Source organism: Gossypium hirsutum, chromosome A04 (genome assembly GCF_007990345.1).
Source record: "Gossypium hirsutum isolate 1008001.06 chromosome A04, Gossypium_hirsutum_v2.1, whole genome shotgun sequence".
Lineage (NCBI taxonomy): Eukaryota > Viridiplantae > Streptophyta > Magnoliopsida > Malvales > Malvaceae > Gossypium > Gossypium hirsutum.
Window position 1 is genome coordinate 31,364,503 of NC_053427.1, and position 27,527 is coordinate 31,392,029.

Here is a 27,527-nt window from a genome sequence, read left to right on the forward strand (position 1 = left end):
GGGAGCTTGAAATTGTGACAAAGAGAAACCCTCTACATGTAAGTCATTTTGGTGTTAGTTTTTGTTGATTTTTATGTTTTTGGAACCCTTGAAGCTTAAACTAGCTAAATAAGGGACTAATTTGCAATATGGTTGGAAATCTAAAGTTTTTCCATGAGAGTATATTTGTTGTTTTTGAAGTTTAATGGAAGAAAATGAAACCTTGTTGTGTGTTGAACAACTTTCATTAAGGGACTTTTGATGAAAATATGAAATATGGACTAATTTGTGAAATGTGAAATTTATGAGTTAAATGTGTGAGCTGCTATAGGCATGAAAATGATTCAACTATGCATGGGTAGTAAAGAAATTGAACACATTTCCTTTTACGAGCCTAGGGGTAAAATTGTAAATATGTAAAACTTTAGGGGCAAAAACATAATTTTTTCCATAATATGACTTTTGGATCATATTGACTAATGTGACTAATATATAGGCTAAATGTGTTATTATAGATCAAAGAAAACGAGATTCGGGCCTAGAACAGGGGAAAAAGGTAAAATTGACGGTTAGATCCCTTTTTTGCCATTTCAGTATCGAGGTAAGTTCACGCGTAAATAATACAACCTTATGTTACGTATTTACTATTTCGATATTGCATGAATCATAGACATATGTTTTTATGAAATTGATTAATCACGATTTTGACGAAGTTTCGAGAAATGAGAAATCTCGATTTAACCTTAAGGATAGAATACAAATGTCTTGATAATAAGACTATCGAGATTCCGTATAAGAACATATTTGGGATATGGCATCTGTATATGATTTCGTATAAGACCATGTCAGGAACATGGTGTCGATATGATATTTCATGTAAGACCATATCCAGGATATGGCATTGACACGGTACTAAGAGTATGAGATCCCCGAGCGTCCTTAGTATTCCAATGTGTTCAACGAGTAAATCAAAGATGAGTATGAGAATGAAATTACTATGAGTAAATAGGCATGTAGTAAGCCTATAATTGTAAATTCCTGATTATTGTGGAAATAATTGTTTATTACCCGTTGTGGTTGATAGTGCACATACATGTGATGTTGGATATATGATAAATATAAATGATGATTATGTGTTAGGCTGTTGGGCCTAATTGAGATGTGATCTAATATGTTTATTGATTGAATTGTCTTTAAATGGGTATGTTAAGAACAAAAAAGTATGTAACTATATTACGAGTGGTACAGGTATGTACACAGAACTCATGTGAGGAGGATTTGGTATATGATGACTTCTTGGTGAGAATGTACATGAACAAATTACTTGTGAAATAATGATAACCTCGTGACAAATGATCTAGATTTATGATAAATGGGTGCATGCTAAGATCTGATAATGATCATGTTATAGGCTTAGGAGCCTAATTGATTAGTGATATTTTACGGTTCATTTGTTTAAACTGTGTTTCATTGGATATGAGGAAAAGAAAAACGGGCATAATTGCCAAATAAAGTCATTATGAGAATATAGTAAGATACGAGTTTAGACAAGTGAAAGGTGGTTGAACTATATGTTGAAATTATGATTACTCATAAATGATGTGCATGTTATTAGGAGGATGGGAATAACCTGTTAAATAATGTGATAAGTTATATTGGAGAGACTATGGTGGTTAGGCCAATGCCAAGACATGTAAATGGTATTTATAATATAAAAGAGTCAGTATTATGAACAAGTAAGTGGTAATCATGAGAATTAATACAATTTGTATTAATAATGTTCTTATGGATGGGTAAATTAAATGGATGTTAATAATTGTTTATTATTTTCATATGAACTTACTAAGCTCTAAAGCTTACTCCCCTTACTTTCTCATCTCTTATAAGTTAATTTAGCTAGTTCGGGTAAGAGATCGCTTGTAACAGTCCAGTTTAGACCGTAGTTAGAATAGTGGTTTGAAGACCACATATCCAGTCAGAAAAATGTTAAAATATTATTTCCCGTGTTTATGATATGCGAATAAGCATGTGTGAAAGTCTCGTATGAAAATTTGAAAATTTGTGTGCTTAATTTTGAAAAAAGACCTAATTGCGTAAAATGTAAAAGTTGTCTGCTATATGTTAAAAGTGCCTATTTGATTTGGCTTTATGATTGTGAGGTCCTTATGAGGTTATTTGACCATTGAATGAATTAAATGACATAAAAGGGCATTTGTTGGTGGAATTTTAATGAATTATAATAAGGTTAAATTGGAAAAAAGCATATTAATGTTATATTAGTTAAAACCAAAGTTAAAAATCATCATACTTCTATCATCCTTGGCGGAAAATTCAAGAAAAAGAAAAGAGAAAAGAATAGCTAGGGTTCGTCACTTGCAAGCCTTGATTTAGGTATTTTTTTTCTTCGATTTTTGATAATTTCTACGTTTTTGTAACCGTTGCTTTGTATACTATCAAGCCCATGCCTAAATTTCTAATTTTGGTGATGATTTTGAAATGCGCCATGGATAAATTCATGAGCTTTATGTTGTTTATTGATTAAATATGAAAGTTTGATGTTGGGTTTATATGTTTTGTCTTTGCATTTTTGATAATTTTGAGTAAAATAGGCTAAATTGTGAAATTTGTAAATTAAGGGATCAAAATGTGAAATAAATGAAATGTGTGGACTTGTATAAGTGCTATAAATATTCGGCCAAGCATGAGTATATGCAAATTATGTGTATTTTACGATTTTGTGAATTAGGGACTAAAGTGTCAAAATGTGAAAATGTGAGGACTAGTTTGCAAATTGCCCTAAATATGTGTTTATGGATTTTTTTGAATGAGTTTATGATTGAATAAGTTAAATTTGAATTTATATAGATCAAGAATTTAAAAAAATAGAGTTAGATCGGGGAAAGTTAAAAGTTGTCGAGTAACCAATTTCATTCATTCGAATCCGTACAAGGTAAGTCAATATACATTAAACGTGTTTGAATCGAATTCTTATTTTTATATGATATTGAATTGTGATGAATGAATGTTCGAGCTAAATATGTGTTGCTCGAGAAAGTATCGATAAAGTTCTGACTCCGAAAAGCCCCGTATGAACCATAGGAATAGTTAGGATACATATGTCATGACATAGGATTTTCGATATGTGTTATCGTGTAAGACCACATCTGGGACGTTGGCATCGAATTCTATTTTGTGTGTAAGACCATATCTAGGACATTGGCATCGTGTCTAATTTTGTATAGGACTCTATCTGGGACAGTGGCATCGATATTTGATTATATGTAAGACCACGTCTGGGACATTGGCATTGTATATGCTTTCCAAGCTATCAGAATATCCTTATGTTTCCGAACGGTTCAAACAGGCATTCCAAGAAAATGAATGAATAAGTGAATATATATCTGATCCAAGTACGTTCAAATTGTGTACTATATTTGAAAATGAAAAGTAAGTATATGTGCAAATGATGATCTATGATCCATGTATATGAATATGAGGTTTGTGTTGGTATTTGGCTCCAAAGTATAAGTAAATTAATGATGCTTATTTGCTTTGAATGATATGTTTATTTGTATATGGCTTACTAAGCTTTTGAAAGCTTACTTTGTGACAGCCCTAATTTGACCCTAGTCGAAATGTGATTTCGGGACCACAAAACCGAGTCATAAAATTTAGTTAAAATTTTATTTGCATATCTTATATGTGTGATAGTACTTGTATAAAAATTTGATGTTTTAATTTTATCTTACGAATGTGAATTTTGCTTGAAAGGATCTAGTTGAGAGACTTAGAAAATTATGATAGGTAAATAAGTAAGGACCAAATAGTACTAAAATAGGAAAGTTTGGGTTTGCATGTCAAAGTGCCCAATTCATGTTAAGTGGCCAGCCAAGCATGGTTCCATTCCTCCAAGTTTATGTTGTTTATTATTTAATATTGGTAAGTAAATTAAAATAAATTAAAGAAAGGAATTAAAAAGGAAAAGATGAATAAAATAAGGAGGGAAGAGGGAGTGTTCATCTTTTTTTTCTTTGGCTATTGCCGTGAGTGAGGAGAAGGAAGGGAGATTTGGTTATTTGATTTTGGCTTGGAAGATGGCTAGAAGGAGGTATGTATTGAATGATTCTTGAAAATCTATGCATGTTTGAGATGGTTAGTTCAAATTCTACTCATCCTATAGATTAGACTTAGGATTTTGAGGTTGAAATTCGGCCAAGAAGCTTGAAACTCTTAGTAGATGTGTTAATGTCATTAAAATGGATAGTAATGTAGGATATGGTGAGTGGTTAATTGCTTTTAACTTGAAAGTTGAGGTTAAAATGGGTTAAGTGATTGCCGAATCTAATTTAGGGGTGGAGGATTGTGTTCATGTTATATTGGATAGGTAGAGGTTGTAATGAGGTTGAAATTGTTGAATTGTTAGTTGGGTAACAAATGAAGCAATCGGCCATATGGGGTAAAAATGGGATGTTCATTTTAGTTGTTGTTTCATTTTTGTGAGAAATGGGTCAAGTGTTCATGAGATGAAATTTTGTGATTAGATGAATTAAAAGTAATAGTATAGTTGATATATATATAGATATACATATTCGGCCATCACTTAGGAGCTTATGTGATGTTGAGTTTAAGCTTTGCATATTCGGCTATATATACATATATATGTAAGCCCATTCGTGATATTACCTTAGGACTATGTATATATATAACCGACAAAAAATGGGAAAAACTAGCAAAGGTGATTGCCGAATGCCCAAGTATGCATATGCATGTGTGATTGGATTATTGAAAGTATGGTAATTGCATAAGGTTATTAGCCGAATAGCTAAGAACATAAGGTAGCAAGATAAAAATTTTACCATGCCGTTCCGTATGTCATAAAATCATTAAAATGTGAATACCAATATATGTAGCAAAGCGGTTGAATGAGTTAATTTATTTGTTTAAGCTCAAGATCCTAAAGGAGAGGCATCCAACAAGGGGAAATCGAAGGTCATCGAGTAGCCGACTTGGAATTATTTTACCCAACACAAGGTAAGTCATTAAGCATATAGTTGGTATTGATTTAAATGATCGTAATACCTATGCAATTGTGTTTAATGAGATAAAATGTATACAAATGTATATGTATGTAGAGATGAAATTGTCGAATGTAAAAAGGAAGTGAAGCGTATAGAGTGGCTGGTTTTCGGCACTAAGTGTGCGGGCAATAAGTGTTCACGGTTGTGAGATTGGCACTAAGTGTGCGGGCTTGAAATGCATGGCACTAAGTGTGCGAGTTTAAAGTACATGGCACTAAGTGTGCGTGGTTGATTATTAAGCACTATGTGTCCGAACCCACTATATATATATTTTCTATCAATTATTTATATTAAGGGTGCGACCTTACCGAGTCGATTTCGGACAGCGGAAAGGGTAAGTACCTTGAGTTCATGGCTAATAGGTGCTATGTTTATATTTGGAGTTGAGCGTGGTAAGTTTTGAACCTATGTGATGATTATAATTGAAGTCACGTACATAAGGTTCATCGTGGAATAGGTGAAAGTTCGTTTAGTTGTATGCTTGTAATGAAAATAAAATGATGTATGGAAATGCCTCAATTATTCTATTGAATAGCGTATGAAATGTCAATGTAGGACTTGGAATGAGATTGAATCGTAAGGTCTAAGAAACTATGGCATAGTTCGGTATGGATGGAGTACTTAGCCTCATTTCGTTGTTTCCTCTTGTGAAAATTTTATTAATGGATGGTAGTGTAATGCTTATGACTTACTGAGTTATATACTCATTCGGTGTTTGCTTGTCACCTATTTTAGGTTTCTTGGACTCGACTTTTTGCATACTCGGGACCGTCATCGAAGTCATCACACCGGCTAGCAACTTTTGGTATTTTCTTCTTAGTTGGTCTAGGAGAACATTTCGGCATGTATAGGCTATTATGTTTTGTTGAAATTTGGTATGTAAACTTTTAGCCATGCGAAAATGGCATAAATGTTCGGTTGGATTTGGTTCTATGATGTTTGGACACAAGTCTTGGTAATTCGGTTTTGGTTGAGTATTGGTTGAGGCCTACTCGGTTATTATGCCATATGTCATGGCTGATTATTTTCGGTGTTAAATTCATGATTTGGTAATAGTGTAGTAGGGAGATGCTCGGTGATGATTAGCCTTTGGCATGGCTAGTCATGGTCATAAATTGTGACATGTATGATGAATTATTAGTTAGATCAAGGAAAAATCATGAAATAGGCATAGTTTGTTTTAGTAACAAATGCTGACAGCAGCAGTGATGTGAGATTGAAAAATCAGTAAAAATATTAGAAATGGAATTAAATAATGAATAAATTATGAAATCGAAGCTTGATGAGTCTATTTTCATATGGAAGAAACGAAATGACCATATGAGCTGTATGTTAGGAGTTAATTAAATTCTTGTGAAACAGGGCCAGAGCGATTTCTGGATCCCCTGTTTTGACTTAGAAAATTCACCATAAATTTTATCGAGATAATTAGAGGTCATGCCTTATATGTACAAATTCATTGTCGAGTCTAGTTTCATTAGAGACAAACGGAATAGGCATTGAAGCCCAGTACAGGGAGATATTTAAATAGTAAGGTACATAGGTCAGTGTAGTTGAACCTTGAAGCAGGGGAGACTTTAACAAATAAACTGTACTAATTGGCCCAACCAAAAATTCTAAAAAAATTCTCCCATAAATATATATGGGTCTAGTTTCGGGGAAAATTTACAGAATTGGATTTCGAGTTTCATAACTCAAAATATGATTTTTAAAGCGACCACGATACAGTAGCCAGCTTGCCTGGAACAAAAAAAAATAGGGGGAAATAAATGAAGTAAGCCGGTAACACCTCGTGTTCGATTTCTGGTAACGGCCATGAGTTTGGGGTGTTACATACTTTGTTTGTGTTTGCATTATTTTATAAATACTAAGCTACTGTGAGCTCGGGGATCGTTGAGGATTGTCACCACACCATCGAACCTTGTTTTGGTACTTTGAAAATGTATATATTGAAGTATGGCATGTATAGGCTAGAAATGGTTGGATTATGTTTTATGATCTATATATTTAGCCATGTGATATGGCTAGTTTGTATTTGAACTTATAGTTTGATAATGGTATATAATATGTGATGCTAATGTGCAATTATATGGTATGTTTTGAATGGCCAAAAGAAATGGTCAATGTTGAGAGGTTTTGGCAAGTTTAAGCTTGAGATTGAATGATGTATTGAACATATATTAGGTATGATTTTAGTTTAGGTTTTGGTATGAATTGATTGATGAATTGAGATTGGAACTTTTTGATACTGTTAAGTCATGAATAATGTATGTTTTGGTATTGAGATTGGCTGAAATTGGTGTGCAAATATGCTTATTTTATTGCTTGTAGGTTTGACCCAATTGGGATGGCAAATTGGCTATTCAAATGGCCGATTTTTTTCTACACGGGTAGAGACACGGGCATATGTCTCAGCCGTGTTGCACGGCTGTGTGTCCCCTGGGGTACCTTACAAATTGTAAGTCAGATTCGAGCACAGCCAAAGCACACGGTCGTGTGGCTAGCCGTGTGACCCAAGTCAGATTCAACCATGGCCAAGGCACACGGGCGTGTTTTGTGGCCGTGTGGGCAAGTCAGTCTGTATGCCCTATTTTGATACGGCCTAGACACATGGGCGTGTCTAATGCCGTGTAACGCACACGACCTGTTCACACGAGCGTGTGACCTGTACTTCTTTAAAAATGTTTAAGTTTTGGAAAAAAAATTCTATATGTGTTTAGTTTAGTCCCGACTTCTTTTTAATGCATGTTTAAGGTCTCGATAACCTATGTAAGGGATTCTATATTGATGTTGATCTCTAATGCTTTGATGATTATGAAATGAAAGTTAAATGTTCTAATTCAGCTGGTAATGCCTTTAACCCTAGTCCGGTGATGGATACGGGTTAATGGTGTTACATTGTATTGGTATCAGAGCTATGGTTTAGTTAGTTCTAGGACTACCATAGAGTATATGAGTCTAGCTACACATGCTATATTTATGAATTGCGATAGTGTGATGAATCCTGACATTGAAATGTGCTTTTATATAGAAAATGGATCACGATCGAGCTGTAGCGGACGATGTCGAAAGCAATGTGCACGTTCCTGTGCAAGGGACGGCTCCATCCGATTCTAGGCCGGCTATGAGTAGCCGTGATGGTGAGGCTAGACAAGCTTTCTATCATATGATGAACGATTGGTTTAGTCAATATATTAGAACCAATCCGGCTGTACAACAACCTCCACCCCCGGTCAATTCTCTGCAAGCTCCTGCTATACCATCAGTGAATCCGGTTTAGTTATGTAAGCCTCTAGTAGATAAGAGTAGAAAGTATGGGGTCGAAGAGTTCCAAGCTACAACAAATGATGATGCTGAAAAGGCCGAGTTCTGGTTAAAGAACATGATAAAAGTGTTTGATGAATTGTCTTTGAATCCCGAGGAATGTATAAAATGTGTCGCTTCACTTCTGAGAGATACGGTGTACCATTGGTGGAAGACTTTGATATCCGTAGTTCTGAATGAGTGAGTCACCTGGGATTTCTTCCAAGCTAAATTTCGAAAGAAATACATCAGTCAGAGATTCATCAACCAAAAATAAAAAGAGTTTCTCGAGCTTAAACAAGGTTGTATGTCTGTCACAGAATACGAGCGGGAATTTGTAAGATTGAGTCAGTATGCTCGTGAATGTGTATCTACTGAGGCGGTAATGTGTAAGAGATTTGAAGATGGTTTGAATGAGGATATCTGTTTGTTAGTCGGGATTCTTGAGATTAAAGAATTTGTTGTGCTTGTTGAACAAGTATGTAAAGCTGAAGATCTCGGGAAAGAGAAAAGAAAAGCTGATTATGAAGCTAGAGAAGTTTGAAAGAGATCATCGAGGAGTTCATTTCAATCAGCATCAGAGAAGTTCAGAGATGATAATAGCCGTTCAAAGACTAATGTGGGACATTCGAATAGAGATGGTGCTAGATCGCAATCAAACTTCAAAGCTCCAGCTACATCTATTGCCAGTGTTGGAAATGCTAATTCTGATCGTCCTGAGTGCAAGCATTGTGGTAAAAGATATCCCGGTAATTGTAGATTGTATGATTGGGCTTGTTTCAGATGTGAATCGTTAGATCATTTTATCCGTGATTGCCCTAAATCTGTCGAGCAAGAAATTGTACAAAATTCAGGGCCAAGTGGCAATGCATCTCGTGGTAGACCTTCTAAAAATATAGGAAATATAAGTGCCAGTCAGAGAGGGACAAAAGACACAGCTGGTAGATCTGAGGCTCGTGCACCTGCCAGAGCCTATGCTATTCAAGCTCGTGAGGAAGCTTCATCGCCAAACGTGATTACGAGTACATTTACTCTGTATGAAACTTCTGTGATTGCTTGGATAGACCCTGGACCAACACATTCATATATATGCATGAACTTAGTGAACAGTAAGACTTTGCCTGTAGAATCTACTAAATTTGTAATTAGAGTTTCGAACCCCTTAGGAAGATGTGTTTTGGTTGATAAAGTCTGCAAGAATTGTCTGTTAATGTTTGGAGACACTTGTTTCCTGGCTGATCTGATACTGTTGCCCTTTGATGAATTTGATATAATTCTAGGTATGGATTGGTTAGCTTTGCATGACGCTGCTGTGAACTGCAAACGAAAAATTATTGATTTGAGATGCAAGAATGATGAAATAGTCAGAATTGAATCTTGTGAATTGAATGGATTGTCTGCTATGATATCTTCGATGAAATCTTTGAGTATTGTGAGAAAGGGTTGTGAAGCCTACTTTGCTTATGTAATTGATTTGAAAGTATTAGAAAAGAAAGTTGAATCAGTACCTGTTGTATGTGAGTTTCCTGATGTGTTTCCCGAAGAACTTCTAGGTTTACCTCTAGTTAGAGAAGTTGAATTTGGCATTGAATTAGTACCTGGAACTACTCCAATTTTGATAGCTCCATATAGAATAGCTCTGACCGAACTAAAAGAATTAAAGTCTCAGTTGCAAGAGTTAACAGTTAGAGGGTTTGGTAGACCAAGTTTCTCACCTTGGGGTGCTCTTGTTCTATTTGTGAAAAAGAAAGACGGTACGATGAGAATGTGTATAGATTATCATTAGTTGAACAAAGTGACTATCAAGAATAAGTATCCTCTGCCCCGCATTGATGACTTGTTTGATCAGTTAAAAGGAGCTGTTGTGTTTTCGAAATAGATTTGAAATCAGGCTATTATCAGTTATGAGTGAAAGACTCCGACATTCTAAAAATTACTTTCAGAACAAGGTACGACCACTATGAATTCTTAGTTATGCCTTTCGGATTGATTAATGCACCTGCTATCTTTATGGATTTGATGAATAGAATTTTCAAACCGTATTTAGATCAATTTGTTGTCGTATTCATTGATGACACATTGATTTATTCACGTGATGAGACTGAACATGCTGAGCATTTGAAAATAGTGTTACAGACCCTGCGAGACAAATAGTTGTATGCAAAGTTTAGTAAATGTGAATTCTAGTTGCGAGAGGCCGATTTTCTGGGTCATATTGTAACACCCCGAATTTGGGCCTAGAAGTATTTGGCCTTGAGGATGGGTCCGTAAGGAGGTTGTATATAAGTATTTAATTGTGCAAGGAAATGACACAATTAAATATCTGCTTTGGTGGTTAATGGCTTTGAGAAGTGTTGGAGAAATCTTGGGTTCAAACCTGGGCTTTAGCAAAAATTTTGGTATTAAGTGAATAAAACCCTGGATGCTTGGATGATGGCCTTTTAAATTATTGTGTTAAATAAATGACACAAGGAAGCATGTGGTCTAGTGGTTGTGGTGTCATTAAGGTTGCAAGGGAGCCTGGGCTCAAGTCTTGGCTCTTACAATTCATTTTGGTTTTCTCTTAAGTGAATCTAGATACTGGCACATATGTCTTAAAGTTAATTATGGACGTTTTTATCCCAAAAGGAGCTTGTGGTGGAGTGGCAAGGTGGCGTGCTGTGTAACTGTGAGGTCTAAGGTTCAAGTCCTGGGATGCGCAATGGAGTATTTATTTTGCTAATTAAGCTGTGTAGGAGGTAGAGTTGGACTGAAACTCTGTGGTTGAAGTGGTTATAAGAATGAGGAATTTTCCTATTGGTTGAAAGTAATCCCACATTGGGAAGCTAACATGAGAATGAGTGAGAAGCTGGCTTTAAATAGAGCAAACCAAATGAGTTGGGGGGCAAGACTAAATGCAGGATATGCCAAGGTTAGTGATCGTGGACTTCGGCGCGTTATCATAAACAGGTGTGTATTTCGCACTACTCTAGCTGTAGAACGGCAATTGCCGGAATGCCGAAATATTGGTCACACGGCGATGGCAGCCACACGAGCATGCGAGTGCACGTATGGGAGCTTTGACGTGATGGTTGAAGCCATCAGGAGTGCTCTCGTGGGCTTAGGTTGCTTTAGGCCATGTGGCCTATTGGGCCTATGGGCCCAAGTGGATAAATTGTATGATTGTGTAGTAAATATTGGATTAGACTATGTGAATCTCATATCTGTAGGCTAGAAATACTGAAATGCTCCTGTAGGGTAAAATTACTGAAATACCCTTGGTTTACAAAATTACTGAATACCCTGGTTTGTAAAATTACCGAAATACCCTCAATTTGTAAAATTACCAAAATACCCCTAATTTGTGAAATTATCAAAACACCCTCGACCTGTAAAATTATCGAAATACCCCCAACTTATAAAATTACCAAAATACCCTCGATTTGTAAAGTTACCAAAATACCCCTTATTTGGAAAATTACCGAAATACCCTAGATTTGGAAAATTACAGAAATACCCCTGATTTACAAAATTACAAAAATACCATTGACTTTCAAATTTTATAGAAATACCACCGGTTTGTAAAATTACTAAAATACCCTTAGTTTGTAGATTTACCAAAACGCCCTTGTAGGGTGAAATGACTAAAATACCCCTAATAGGTAAAAAGACCGTAATGGCCCTGTAGGGTAAAATGACCATAAAACCCCTGTAGGGTAAAGTGACCATAATACCCCTGTATGGTAAAATGACAATTATGCCCTTATGTTTCGTATGACTGATTTGCTTGGGATTTACATATATGATTTCACTGAGTATGACTTTGCATACAATAATATTTATGGCATGACATACTGCATGGGGTAGGGGGTTTGATATGGAGGAAGTTCTGTACTGGTGGCTATGCCACAATTACTGATACTGGTGGCTTTGCCACATTTACTGTTTCTGGCAGCTATGCTGCATCATTATTTCTGGTAACTTTGCTGCGATATTGGTGTGCTGGCTGGGTGGGTCAATTTATATCCCCACATGGTGTGTTGGTTGGCACGGGTGGAGTGCTGGTTGGATTTGGGTGGGACGCATAATTGCATTACATCGTACTGTATTGTTACTGAATAGCACTTTGGCCCTGACTGTACTGGTACTGTGTTATTCACTGTTTATTTGTTATTGGGATTACACACTGAGTTTTCGTAAACTCACCTTGTTTCTAACTGTGCAGGTAATCCCTAAGTTTAGTTGGTTTAGAGCTGCGAGGGACTCAGAGATGGCAACACTACTGCTTTTGTTTCTTTTATTTGCAATTAGATTTCGTTTTGGGTTTTAATTTATGTAATAAAGCCGTTGGTGGGTTTTAAGTTTTAATTTGTATTTTGATTTCTTATTCTAAATTGCTAGTGTAGGAAAACACGAGTTTTCAAAATAGAACGGTTTTTTAAAGATCATGAGCTTTCAAAACAAAGTTTTGAAAATGCTTCCGCGGTTTAAATTGAAGTGATATACCAAAGGCAAACAAATTGGTAAACATTTTAACGAGAACTTTTGTTAAATAATAATAAAAGGATTTGGATTCAGTAACGGATTCTTACCGAAAAGATCAATTTTTGAAAAACACTTTGATGTGACGCACCAGATTCAGCCATAACGCCTAGGCCAGGTTTGGGGTGTTACACATATTCTATCAGCATCTGGAATCTGAGTTGATCCGAGAAAAATTTTAGCTATTTTGGAGTGGAAGCCTCCGAGGAATGTCTCTGAAGTCTGCAATTTTCTAGGACTTGCTGGTTATTATAGACGATTTGTAAAAGGATTTTCGATGATTGCGATTCCATTGACAAAACTGCCTCAGAAAGATGTGAAGTTTGAGTGGTCCGAAAAGTGTCAGAACAGCTTTGATCAATTAAAAACTTTGTTGACTGAAAGTTCAGTATTGGTACAACCCGAATCGGGTAAAGAATTTGTGATCTATAGTGATGCTTCATTGATCAGACTAGGATGTGTTTTGATGCAAGAAGGCAAAGTCATTGCTTATGCTTCAAGACAGTTAAAGTCGCAAGAAAAGAATTATCCGACACACGATCTTGAGTTAGTCGCGATTGTGTTTGCTCTAAAGATTTGGCATCACTATCTATTCGGAGAAAAATGTCATGTATATTCTGAGCATAAGAGTTTGAAATATCTGATGACTCAGAAAGATCTAAATTTGTGACAGAGAAGATGGTTAGAATTGCTAAAAGACTATGACCTTGTGATTGATTATCATCCGAGTAAAGCAAATATTGTTGCTGATGCTTTGAGCCGAAAATCATTATTTACTTTGCGTGCAATGAATGCTCATTTGGTTCTGTCTGACGATGGTTCAGTTTTAGCTGAATTGAAAGCAAGACCTTTGTTCTTACAGCAGATTATTGAAGCTTAGAAGATTGATAATGAAATTTTAACTAAACAAGCTCAGTGTGATGTAGAGTCTGATTCAGAATTTAGAGTTGATAAAGATGATTGACTGAGATTCCGAGATAGAATTTGTGTCCCGAGAAATCCAGAGATAATTTAGATGATTTTGAGTGAAGCTCATAACAGTCGGTTATTTATGCATCCAGGTAGTATGAAAATGTATAATGATCTGAAATAGTATTATTAGTGGTTCGAAATGAAAAAAGATATTTCTGGATTTGTTTCGAAATGTTTGATCTATCAGCAAGTTAAAGCTAAAGATCAGGCACCGTCTGGTTTTTTACAACTAATTATGGTTCCAGAGTGGAATTGGGATCAAGTGACAATGGATTTGTTTTCAGGTTTACCCCTGTCTTTAAGAAAGAAAGATGTTATCTGGGTTGTAGTTGATCGATTGACGAAATTAGCTCATTTTATTCTGGTTCGATCTGATTACTGGCTTGATAAATTAGTTGAGTTATACATTTCTGATATCGTGAGATTGCATGGTGTGCCATTGTCTATAGTATCAGACAGAGATTCGTTATTCACATCACAATTCTAGAAGATATTACAAGATGCTTTAGGTACTAAATTGTACTTCAGTATTACTTTTCACCCGCAAACAGATGGTCAATCTGAGTGGATTATTCAAATACTCGAGGATATGTTGAGATGTTGGATTCTTGAGTTTGAAGGTACGTGGGAACAATATTTTCCCTTGATTGAATTCGCTTATAATAGTAGTTTTCATTCGAGCATTAAAATGGCATTGTACGAAGCTTAATATGGTCGCAAATGTCGTACACCTTTGTATTGGACGGAGCTTAGTGAAAATAAGATCCAAGGGGATGATTTGATAAAAGAAACTGAACAGAAAGTGAAAGTGATCCGAGATAGTCTGAAAACAATTTCTGATCGTCAGAAATCATATGCAGCTTTGAAAAGAAAAGACATTGAATTTGAGATCGGTGACAAAGTGTTTTTAAAGGTATCTCCGTGGAAGAAAGTGCTTCGGTTTGGTAGAAAAGGCAAATTGAGTCTGAGGTTCATTGGGTCGTATGAGATTACTGAGTGTATTGGGCTGGTAGCATATAAATTGTTGTTGCCACCAGAGTTAGAAAAGATTCATGATGTGTTTCATGTATCGATGCTTCGATGATATAGATCCGATCCTTCACATGTGATTCCTCCGTCTGAGATTGAAATTCAGTCTAATATGACTTATGAAGAAAAGTCAATTCGTATCTTAGCTCGCGAAGTTAAGGAACTACGTAATAAAAGAATTCCGTTAGTGAAAGTGAAGTGGCATCAACACGGTACCAAAGAGGTTACGTGAGAGCCTGAAGATGCTATGAGATAGAAATATCTGAATCTGTTTAATGGTAAGATTTTAGGGGACGAAAATCCTTAAAGGGGGAGAATTGTAACATTCCGGTTTAGACCCTAGTCAGAATAGGGGTTTTGAGACCACATATTCAAGTCAGAAAAATGTTCAAATATTATTTTCCGTGTTTATGATATGTGAATGAGCATGTGTGAAATTCTCGTATGAAAATTCAAATGTTTGTGTGCTTAATTTTGAAAAAGGACCTAATCCTGTAAAATGTAAAAGTTGTCTGTTATATGTTAAAAGTGCCTATTTGATTTGGATTTATGATTGTGAGGTCCTAATGAGGTTATTTGACAATTTTATGAATTAAATGACATAAAAGGGCATTAGTTGGTGGAATTTTAATGAATTATAATAAGGTTAAATTGGTAAAAACCATATTAATGTTATATTAGTTAAAACCAAAGTTAAAAATCATCATATTTCGATCATCCTTGGCCGAAAATTCAAGAAAAAGAAAAGAGAAAAGAATAGCTAGGGCTTGGCACTTGCAAGCCTTGATTTAGGTATGTTTTTGCTTCGATTTTTGATAATTTCTACGTTTTTGTAATCATTGCTTTGTATACTATCAAGTCCATGCCTCAATTTCTGATTTTGGTGATGATTTTGAAATGTGCTATGGAAAATTCATGAGCTTTATGTTGTTTATTAATGAAATATGAGAGTTTGTTGTTGGGTTTATATGTTTTGTCTTTGGATTTTTGATGATTTTGGGTAAAATGGGCTAAATTGTGAAATTTGTAAATTGAGGGATTAAAATATGAAATAAATGAAATGTATGGACTTGTATGAGAGCTATAAATATTTGACCAAGCATGAGCATATGCAAATTATGTGTATTTTGTGATTTTGTGAATTAGGGTCTAAAGTGTCAAAGTGTGAAAATGTGAGGACAATTTTGCAAATTGCCCTAAATATGTGTTTATGGATTGTTTTGAATGAATTTATGATTGAATAGGTTAAATTTGAATTTATATAGATCAAGAATTAAAGAAAATGGAGCAAGATCGGGGAAAGTCGAAAGTTGTCGAGTAACCAATTTCATTCATTCAAATCTGTATGAGGTAAGTCAATATACATTAAACATGTTTGAATCGAATTCTTATTTTTCATATGATATTGAATTGTGATGAATGAATGTTCAAGCTAAATATGTGTTGTTCGAGAAAGTATCGTCAAAGTTCTGACCCTGAAAAGCCTCGTACGAACCATAGGAATAGTTAGGATACATATGTCATGACATAGGATTTTTTATATGTTCTATCGTGTAAGACCACGTCTGGGACGTTGCCATCGGCTTCTGTTTTGCGTGTAAGACCATGTCTGGGACATTGGCATCATGTCTGATTTTGTGTAGGACCTTGTCTGGGACAGCGGCATCGATGTTTCATTACATGTAAGACCACGTCTGAGACGTTGGTATTGTATATGCTTTCTGAGCTATCCGCATATCCTTATGTTTCCGAACAGTTCAAACCGGCATTCTGAGAAAATGAATGAATAAGTGAATATATATCTGATTCAGGTACATTCGAATTGTGTACTATATTTGAATATGAAAGGTAAGTATATGCGCAAATGATGATCTATGATCCAAGTATATGAATATGAGGTTTGTACTGGTATTTGGCTCCAAAGTATAAGTAAATTAATGATGCTTATTTGCTTTGAATGATATGTTTATTTGTATATGGTTTACTAAGCTTTTGAAAGCTTACTTTGTTTGTGTTTGCATTGTTTTATAGATATCGAAGCTACTGTGAGCTCAGGGATCGTCATGGATCGTCACCACATTATCGAACCTTATTTTGGTACTTTGAAAATGTATATATTGAAGTATGGCATGTATAGGCTAGAAATGGTTGGATTATGTTTTGTGATGCATATATTTAGCCATGTGATATGCCTAGTTTGTATTTGAACTTATAGTTTGATAATGGTATATGATATGTGATGCTAATGTGCAATTATATGGTATATTTTGAATGACCAAAAGAAATGGCCAATGTTGAGAACTTTTGGTAAGTTTAGGCATGAGATTGAATGATGTATTGAACATATACTAGGTATGATTTTAGTTTAGGTTTTGGTATGAATTGACTGATGAATTGAGATTGGAAATTTTTTATAATGTTAAGTCATGAATAATATATGTTTTGGTATTGAGATTGGCTAAAATTGGTGTGCAAATATGCCTGTTTTATTGCTTGTAGGTTTGACCCAATTGGGGTTGGCAAATTGGCTATTCAAATGGCTTATTTTTGTCCACACGGGTAGAGACGCAGGCGTGTGTCTCAGCCGTGTGAGACACACGGCTATGTTGCACGGTCGTGTGTCCTCAGGGTACCTTACAATTGTAAGTCAGACTCGAGCACGGCCAATACACACGGGCGTATGACTGGCCGTGTGACCCAGTCGAATTAGACCACAGCCAAGGCACACAGGCGTGTCTTGTGGCTATGTGAGCAAGTCAGTATGTATGCCCTGTTTTGACACGACCTAGACACACGAGCATGTCTAATGCCGTGTAAGGCACACGGCCTGTTCACACGGGCATGTGACCTGTACTTTTTTGAAAATGTTTAAGTTTTGGAAAAAAAAATCTGTATGTGTTCAGTTTAGTCCCAACTTCTTTTTAATGCATGTTTAAGGTCTCCATGATCTATGTAAGGGATTCTATTTTGATGTTGATCTCTGATGCTTTGATGATTATGAAATTAAATTTAAATGTTCTGATTCCTCTAGTAATGCATTTAACCCTAGTCCAACGACGGATACGGGTTAGTGGTGTTACATCGCCGGAGAGACCATCACACTATCAAGCTATCACTACGGGTATTGATGAATTCACATAGTTTGAGTCTATGGCATGTATAGGGACTTTGTCTTTTGAATAATTATGTCATTGTAAATGTGACCAAATGAGTTGGCCTAGAATGGTTTGTGGTCCAATTTGTATAAGGCCATGAGATATGGCTCATATTGATTATTGGGTTGTAAACTTAAATTGTTTATGCATGCATGTGTCTATGCAATTGTAATATGGTTGATCTTTGTATGTATGTGATGGAATTGTGATTGAAATGCATGATGACCATTAAGACTTGATTATGTAAAATAGGAGTAATCTACCAGTCTTAGTGCATGCCAAATTATAAATTTGGCTTGACAAAGTAAGAATTCTTATGCATGAGTAAGTAGAGATGAAATGATCATGATCATGTCTTGGTTATGTAAGTTTAACTGCTCAATTATGCCCTACTAAGTACCATTGAAGTCATGTTTATGTTTGTGCAATTAAGGGTGGCAATTGGCTTGGAAAATAGCCTAAATAACTGTCCACAAGGGTAGACACACGGGCATGTGTCTAGGCCGTGTGTGACACACGGTTTGCCCCATGGCATGTGGTCCGACCGTGTGTCCCCTACTGCCTAATTAATGCAAAACAGAATACCCAGTAGTAACGCACAGGCAGAGACACGGCCGTATGTCTCAGCCGTGTAAAAGACACGGCTTCAGAACATGGGCGTGTGCCCAGGCCTTGTGAAGTCTGCACCTGATTTTGGAATGTAATTCGCCACACGATCTAAGGATATAGACATGTGCCTTAGCCGTGTGACCCCATTTTGTGCATGACGACATAGTCAGAGAGTTACACGGGCTGAGCACATGGGCGTGTCCCAGGCCACACGGGCGTGGATGACCACACGGCCTACCCACACGGGCTTGTGACTCTCCAAAACATGAAAATTTTCTAAGTGTTGTAAAAGTTTCAGAAGTTCCCGGTTTAGTCCCAAATCTTCCCTGATGAATGTTTTAGGCCTCGTAGGCCCGTATAAGGGATGTGAAGTATAAGTTTGAATAACCTTAATTGGAACAAAATTTTATGGTCCGGTTTGTGTGTTTGATTGCGTTCAAGTACAGTAATGCCTCATACCCTGTTCTAGCGTCGAGTACGGGTAAGGGGTGTTACATTTAGTGGTATCAGAGCTATGGTTTAGTCGATTTTTCGACTAACTAGCGTATGTAAGTCTAGCTATGCATGTCATATTACTACCTGTGATAGTGTGACATCTCCCGGCTGTAACGAAATTGTTTTGTTAAGACAGAGATGATTTCCAACTGAGCTATTTTCGATAATGCTAAAAATGATATTATGATGATTGAAATGTGGTTACAATGTGTTGAAATTTAGAAAGGTATGAATAGAAATTTATGATATACATGTGTTCATGTACTGAAAGAGATAACCATAAGTTGAGAAATATGGAAAAGTGTAATGAAACGAAAGTTTATGTTGTGATAAGCTCATACAAGTATGTTGGTATTCATATGATGTTATGTACCCAACCTATTTGATTAAGTGTATATGATAAGTAGACTTATCCAATGGATAGAATGTGTGTGTGTATGTACACTGGTTTGAATAATGCATAATCAGTATGTCCATATAGATGAATCTCATGTTTAATTGTTAAATTAGAAAATATATAATGTTTTGCTTTATGACTTTGTTGAGGAACCCTGAATATTATAATGGTATGAAGATTGAATTGGAAGATCAAATTGAACGCAAGAGATGAGTACGATCGTTTGACGATGAATTGACGGATAAGACCATAACGGTACATGTGAGTACGTATAAGACCATAGCTGGGCTATCGCATCGTAATACCGTGTAAGACCATAACTAGGCTATGACATCATAATGACATGTAAGACCATAGTTGGGCTATGGCATTGTTATCCCATGTAAGATCATGTCTAGGATATGGCATTGGTATCAATATGTGATCCCATGTAAGACCATGTCTGGGACATGGCATTGGCATCAATATGTGGCACCCCTTACCCGTGACCGTCGCTGGAGTCGAGCACGAGGCGTTACCAGACTTATCTTACTTGTTCGGGGCATAAAAAAATTTACTTTTAAAAAAATTAATTCACTCACATTCATCCAATAAATCCCTAAAAAGGGCATTCGAGGCCCTAAAATTTGCAATTGGAACGGTTCGGGACCAAACCGGGAACATTAAAAATTTTCCAATTACTTACACAAATCAAAACAATTTATTTCACTATTCACAATAAAATTGTCCATCTGCGTAACAGTCACTAAATTAATTATAAATCTAGTTAAAAAATTTTAAATTTAAATCTGTAAATTTTCCTTAAAACTAGACTCATATATATTCTTACCATACATTTTTTAGAATTTTTTGTTTAGCCAATTAGTACAGTTTATTCATTAAAGGTTCCTCTGTTTCGCAGTTCAGCGGACCTGACCTCTCTTCACTAAAAATAGATTATCTCATTATAATAAATTTAGATAACATTTATATTTGTTTATAATGAAATTTAACTCACTAAGTAATCTATACATATAAATTATGACTTATAATTATTTTTTTACAATTTCTAGTGATTTTCCAAATTTGTAACAGGGGATCACGAAGTCATTCTGAACCAGTCTTACAAAAATTTAAATATCTCAGAATATAGACTTCCTTTGCTTCCTTTGTTTCTTTCTTATGAAAATAGACTCAAGAAGCTTTAATTCTATATCTCATTCACCATTTAATTCCATTTCTAAAAGTTTTAGTGATTTTTCAAAACCACGTCACTACTGCTATTTTCTAACTGTTCCATGGCCAACTCTTACTCCATAATTTCTTTGCATCAAACCTCATTTAGGCATATATAATACGAAAACATGTTCTTATTTAGCTATATCATAAGCTAATCATTACCAAGTATTCACATGCCATTCTTTAATCATATCATAAGGACATACACACAGAATAGCCAAGTCCCTATACATTTCATAACTTAAAGTATTTCAGGTCACAAAATACCGAGATAACTCGTTGGTAGTGTGAGGCGGTCTTCGACGTCCTTACGATTTTCCGAGTTGGCTTTACGATACTATAAAAAAGAGAGAAAAGAAAAGGAGTAAGCATAAAGCTTAGTAAGTTTGCACGTAAATAAATAACAACATTCTAAGTGAATTATCAAGATAACCTGAACCTTTTGAACATGGACTTATCTTACCTTCCCTTTGGTATACTCTTTGAATTTTCCGTTGAACCATTTGGAATACTAAGAATACATGGATACCTTTCCTTTTTAAACTTACCATTTCCATGTCTTGACATGGTCTTACTTGGTATCCTTTCCTTATGAACTCACCATTGCCATGACTTGGCATGGTCTTACATGGGATCTTTGTCTTATAGTAGTTTATCAATGCCATGTCTTGGCATGGTCTTACATGATTTTCTTGCCTTATAAAACTTACCAATGTCATGCCTTGGCATGGTCTTTACTTGGTATTCTTAAACGCCAATGTCATGACATTTGTATCCTACACATTCTTAAGGTTCAACCGGGACTTTTAAGTATCATTTCTTCGTCAATTCTTACTTGAATCATCAAGGAATAAATTTACAAAATAAATATATAGATGCTGAAAAATAACATCATTAATTATAAATAATAAAACATTGCATTTATTTACCGCAAACTTACCTCAATATAAAATACGATCAAATATTTAAATTAAATTATTTAATATTCACATTTATCAAAACAGTCCTTAACTCTAACTTTGGAAAAATTATGATTTTACCCCTAAACTTTTGTATATTTACACTTTTGCCCCAAGGCTTGGAAATGAAACTTTATCCCTAATTCTTATGTTTTATGACATGCTGATCATTTATTTACCTACAGAAACATCAAATTCCCACTCTAACATGTACTTATGGCCATTAGGTATTTTTACCGATTATGTCGTTTTACTCGTTTTCGCTTAAAATTGCTTAGCTCAAGTCGTTTAACATAATTTTAAGCTTTATATTCTACCATAAAACATCAAAATAAACACATTTCACCTATGGGTATTTTTCCAAATATGAACTCTAGGTTAAGTTATTGCTAGAATAAGCTAAATTAAGTTATCGGGACTTCAAAAACATAAAGAACATTAAAAACGGGGCTTGGAATCACTTACTATGAAGCTTGGAAGCTTGAAAAAACCCTAGCTATGAAGAACCCTTGAAATTTCAGCCTAATGAAGAAGATGGGCACATTTTGCCATCTTTTTCCCTTTTTTAATCTTTTAATTTCCAAATGACTAAAATACCCTTCATTAAAACTTTAGTTATTTTTATCTATGTATGTCTATTTTTTTCCATGAAAACGTAATGGACTAATTACCATTTAAGGACCTCTACTTCAATTATACTCTTTAATTTAATCCTTTAGCATCTAAAACTCATATTTATCAACTTTTGCAATTAAGCCCTAGTAGGCAAATTAAGTATGCTATCTATAAAATTTTCCATCGATACTCTAACACATGTATCTAATCACTCGGTAAATTATAAAAATTAATCGGAATAAAATTTTCTATCTCGAATTCATGGTTTCACAACCACTATTCCGTTTAGGCCCTATTTTGGGATGTTACATTTCTCCCCCTTTAGAGATTTTCGTCCTCGAAAATCTTACCTGTGAAAAGATTTGGATATTGTTTTTGCATAACCTCTTCAGGCTCCCATGTAGCCTCGTCTACCCCATGCGTATTCCATAATACTTTCACAAGTGCAATACTTTTGTTCCTTAGTTGATTGACCTCTCGAGCTAAAATCTTTACCAGTTCTTCACCATAAGTCATATCTAGCTGAATCTCAACCTCTGTCTGTGAAATCACATGTGAAGTATCAGAACGGTAACGATGTAACATGGACACATGGAACACATCATGAAGCTTATCTAACTCTGGTGGAAAAGCTAACCGATATGCTAACGGTCCAACTCTTTCAGTCACCTCAAACAGTCCAATAAAACATGGACTTAGTTTGCCGTTCTTGCCAAATCTAAAGACTTTCTTCGATGGGTATACTTTCAAGAACACTTTGTCACCAACTTGGTACTCAATCTCTTTTCTTTTGAAGTCTGCATAAGACTTCTGCCTATCTGAAGCTGCTTTCAAGCAATCTCTGATAACTTTCACTTTCTCTCAGTTTCTTTAACTAAATCAACCCTATAAATCTGATTTTCTTTAAGCTCAGTCCAATACAAAGGTGTGCGACATTTACGTCCATACAAAGCTTCATAAGGTGTCATTTTCAAACTCGACTGGTAACTATTATTATAAGCAAACTCTACCGACAACAAATATTTCTCCCAACTATCTTGAAATTCTAAGACACAACATCTGAGCATATCCTCAAGTATCTGAATAACTATGTCTGACTAACCATCGGTCTAGGGATGGAAAGATGTACTAAAACTCAACTTTGTACCCAAAGCTTCCTGTAACTTTTTCCAAAACCACGAAGTGAATCTTGGGTCTCTATCTAAAATAATCGATAATGGTACTCCATGTAGTCTGACTATCTCTAAAATATGCAACTCGGCCAACTTGTCAAGAGAATAATCTATACGAACTGGAATAAAATGAGCCGACTTCGTTAGCTTATCAATCACAACCCATACTGCATCTTTCTTTCTCGGTGTCAAAGGCAATCCATTCACAAAATCCATGGCAACTCAGTCCCATTTCCACTCAGGACCTAACACAAGCTACAATAAACCTGAAGGTACCTGATGTTCAGCTTTTACTTGCTGATAGATCAAGCATCTAGAAACAAACTCTAAGATATCTCTCTTCATTCCTACCGACAATACATTTTCTTCAAATCATTATACATCTTTATACTACCTAGATGAATAGACAAGGAACTGCTATGTGCTTCCTCTAAAATCTTTCGAATAAGCTCATCATTCTTTGGTACACATATCCGATTTCTGAACATTAAACAACCGTCAAAATTGATCTAAAACTCTGACTCTATACCCAACTCACACTGACCTCTTTTGGCTTACAAATTCACTGTCATCTTTCTGAACTTCACAAATTTCTTCAAGAAACATTGGCTTAGCTCTTAATTCGGCTTAGATAGCACCATCATCCGATAAGGTTAAACTAGTGTTCAAAGCTCTTAATGCAAATAAAGATTTTCTACTCAAAGCATCAGCAACTACGTTTGCCTTACCCAGGTGATAATCGATCACTAGTTCATGATCTTTAATCAAATCTAGTCATCTTCTTTACCTCAAGTTCAAATCTTTCTGAGTCATCAAGTATTTCAAACTTTTATGATCAGTAAATATTCGGCACTTCTCACCATACAAGTGATGTCTCCAAATTTTTAACGCAAATACAATGGCAGCTAGTTCTAAATCTTATATCAGATAATTTTTCTCGTGTGGCTTTAGTTGTCTAGAGGAATAAGCAATTACCTTTCCTTCCTGCATAAGTACAAAGCCTAATCCATTCAAGGACGCATCACTGTAAATCACAAACTCTTTACCCTGTTCTGGTTGTACTAAGACAAGAGCTTCAGTCAATAATATAGTCAATAATCACTGTAAATATTCGGCACTGACACTTTTTAGTCCATTCAAACTTGACATCTTTCTATAAAAATATAGTCAATGGAGTAGCTATAACGAAAAATCCCTCCACAAATCGTCTAAAATAACCGGCAAGACCAAGAAAACTTCTGACCTCTGATACATTCCTAGGAGGCTTCCAATCAACAATGGCTGAAATCTTTCTCGGATCAAGTCTAATACCTTCACCTGAGACTATATGTCCAAGAAAACCAACTTCTCGTAACCAGAACTCACTTTTGCTAAACTTGGCATAAAGCTAATTATCTCTCAAAGTCTGTAAAACTGTTCTCAAATGCTCTGACTGCTCAGTCTTATCATGAGAATAAATCAAGATATCATCAATGAACACAACTACAAATTTATCCAAGTAAGGTCTGAAAATTTGATTCATTAAGTCCATGAAAATGGTAGCAACATTAGTCAAGCCAAATGGCATAACAAGGAACTCATAATGGCCATACCTCGTCCGGAAAGCAGTCTTCGGAACATCTGACTCTTTAACTCGCAACTGATAATATCCGTATCTCAAATCTATCTTGGAGAGCACAGTAGCTCCCTTCAATTGATCAAAAGAATCATCAATTCTAGGCAGTGGATACTTGTTCTTAATAGTCACCTTGTTAAGTTTCCGATAATATATGCAGAATCTCATCGAACCATCTTTTTTTTTCACAAGAAGCACTAGTGCACCTCATGGTGAATCACTAGGTCTTTCAAAGCCTTTCTCTGTTAGTTCCTGCGACTGAACTTTCAATTCACTCAATTCCATTGGAGCCATTCTATAAAGAGCAATAGAAATATGTGTTGTACCCGGAACCAATTCAATACCAAACTCAACTTCTCTGATAGGAGGCAAACCTGGTACTTCCGAAAACACATCAGGAAACTCACATACCACAGGCACTAATTCAATTTTCAACTCTGGATATTTAGTATTCAACACAAAAGCAAGATAGGCATCATATCCTTTTCTCAAGCATTTCTGAGCAGACATAATAGAAATCATGGCAATTGAACTATCTGACTCATCTGAATTAACCCGAAGAATTTCACCATTTTCGCATTTCAACTCAAAGAATTTCTTTCCACAATTCACTATCACGTCATGCGCAGTCAACCAATCCATACCAAGAATCACATCAAACTCATCAAATGAAAATGGCATGAGATCGGCTGGAAAACAATAACCTCTAATCATCAGAGGGAAATTTTTACATACTTTGTCTACTAATACATATTGACCCAATGGATTCGATACTTTAATCACAAATCCCGTAGACTTTATGGAGAAGTTCATACTAGGCACCAATTTCATGCAAACATAGGAATGGGTCAAACCCAGATCAATCAAAGCAATAACATTAACATCTTGAAGAGAAAATGTACCCGTGATTATATCGGGGGAGGATGCCTCTTCACAAGCACTGATAGCATAGGTCCTTGCAGGTGCTCTAACATCTAGTCTCGCTGTTGAATCTATAGATGCACCTCTACCTACCCCTATTCCCGAACTTCTCTGAGGTCTGCTTCTAACGGGGGCATTGCTTGATCTTACACTCAGTATTACTTCTCTTTTAACCATCTCAGGACACTTCCGAATGAAATGATCTGATGCACCTCATCAGAAACAACCACTCTCAGTTGCTCGACATTGACCTAGATGATGTCGACCACATTGAGGACACTCGGGTCTACCAGGCTGAATACTGCCAACACTCGCAATTGAAGTGGTATGAGCTTTCTGACCCATAAATCTTCTACCTCTATTTTGGCTAGAATACCCTGCTGAAAAATTAGATCTCGTAGAGAACTCTCTAGGCCTCTTGGATGTAGACTGAAAGGACTTGCTCATCTGTCTTTTCTTCGTGTCTTGCATCTTAATTTCATCTTTACCCTTTCCTTTCAACAACTCCTCTGCCTTACAAGCTCTTTCAACTAAAATAACAAACTCTTTTATTTCTAAAACACCGACTGACAGTCGAATATCATCATTGAGCCCATTTTCAAATCTCTTGCACATAATAGCTTCAGTAGACACACACTCTCGATCATAATTACTGAGTCTGACAAATTCACGTTCATATTTAGTCACTGTCATCTTACCCGGCTTTAGTTCAAGGAATTCTTTTCTTTTCTAATCGATGAACCTCTGACTAATGTATTTCTTACGAAATTCCTCCTGAAAGAAATCCCAAGTAACCCTCTCTTTTGATACTACTGACATAAGTGTCTTCCACCAATGGTAGGCCAAGTCTCGTAAAAGTGATACAACACACTTCATGCACTCTTTAAGTGTGCAGGATAACTCATAAAAGACCCTGATAGTATTCTCGAGCCAAAATTCAACTTTCTCTTCACCGTTATCTTTAATAGCCTGAAACTCTTCAGCCCCTTATTTTCTAATTTTATCAACTCGTGGCTTCTCTCTTCTGACTGTATCTATGACTGGGGAAGCTACATAAGTAGTCTAACGATCATGCGGGGGTGGATGTCTAACGGCCGGATTCGTACGAACGAACTCAACAAACCATTCATTCATAGCTTGGAAGAAGGCTTCTTGAGCCCCTCCTCCCTGACTAACTGTAACGAGCCTTTCACTACTATCTACTGGAACCATCCCTTCTACGGGAGCGGGCGTGTTACTTTCTACATCATCTGCACCAACTCGTTTGGAATCCATAACTATAAAGGAAAAACATTTTAAAATCGTCAGGAGTCATCACACTATCAAAATATAAGTATGGAATGTATAGCTAGACTCTTAATCATTATGAATATTTTGAGAACTGACTAAACTCTTGCTCTAATACCAATAATGTAACACCCCTTACCTGTGACCGTCACCGGAGTCGAGCACGAGGCGTTACCAGACTTATCTTACTTGTTCAGGGCAT